The following is a 1,191-nucleotide window of genomic DNA, read 5'->3' as shown; positions in this document are numbered from 1 at the left end:
TTCTGGCCAGACTTAACAGATGTGTCAGGCTGGGTGCATTCCCTGGCTGTTTGCAGCGTCGAGGTCTCTGAGCTGTGTTGAAAGCAGCCCAAGCTGTTGGCCAGGCTCGTGTGATGTTTTGCTTGGACCTGGGGTCTCTGCAAGCACCCAGCCTTGTTCTGCAGGAGCAGTCAGGAAGGTGCCTGCTCTGGCCCTGGTTTCCTAGGCAGCTGTTCTCCTTGTGCTGCTCCGGGTGACATCGCTCTGAGCAAAAGCCCTCTCCTAAAAGCCGTGGCAGGGAACAAGCCATGGGTTATGGATGGAGACCCAAGTTTCTTGTGTGGTATTGTCATATGCTGGAGATCAGACTGCTGCACTGTGCATGGTGAAGAGTGGCAATGCCACAGCACACAGCTGGACAGCTCTCTGGCTGAACAGCCCATGGCACAGGGTGCTCTGTGTCCATCCCCTTGGCAGCACTGTGCCACTTGTCAGTTTCAGCACGGTGAGTCGTGCAGGGAAAGGGTCTGATTTCAGGATGGCTCAACTGCGTTCTTTCCTGCAAACCCAGAAATAGGAGCTGACCAGAACAGAGCTTCATCCTCTATGAGTCACAGAGCCTCCTGCCAGTTTGCTGCATCTCTTATGGAGAGAAACAAACCACAGTGACGTGAATGTAGGTGCTTGGCAGGACAGCCCCATAAAGGCAACAAAACATGCTCACCTTGCCTGTCTCTCCCGTTCCTCTCTTCCTGTGGTTCCTCACAAAGGAGCCATAGGGTTCCAAAGCCGTGCTTGGGTTTGACAGCCCGTGGGGCTTGGAGGTGGGTGGTCGTGCTCCTTCCCTGGAAGATCTATGGGAGCAGAGCCCAGGACGCAGCCACCAGCGGGCACCTCCAGGGGCAGAGGGGCCTCACTCTCAGCTGAGAGCTGATGGCAATCCGCAGTTTGGTGTGGGGCCAGGATGCGGGGATGAGTGTAGCTGGGCTGAGTACTCGGACTGACTGTGCAATAGGGTGCAACAGTGCTATTGGTAAAACAAATTATTTAAGATTGTAATTGCTGGTTGTTTTCTATTTACTCGTTTGTTCACTTTTTAAATGATGTTGTGTCTTGAAAAATGAAGTTCTTTTATAGGAGGAGGTCATGGAGTCAGAGAGCCTGGACCACAGATATTTGCGAGCTGACTGCACTTCCAGTGGGGTTTTTTTG

This window comes from Meleagris gallopavo, chromosome 2 (genome assembly GCF_000146605.3).
Source record: "Meleagris gallopavo isolate NT-WF06-2002-E0010 breed Aviagen turkey brand Nicholas breeding stock chromosome 2, Turkey_5.1, whole genome shotgun sequence".
NCBI classification, from domain to species: Eukaryota; Metazoa; Chordata; class Aves; order Galliformes; family Phasianidae; genus Meleagris; species Meleagris gallopavo.
This window is presented reverse-complemented; position numbering follows the sequence as displayed.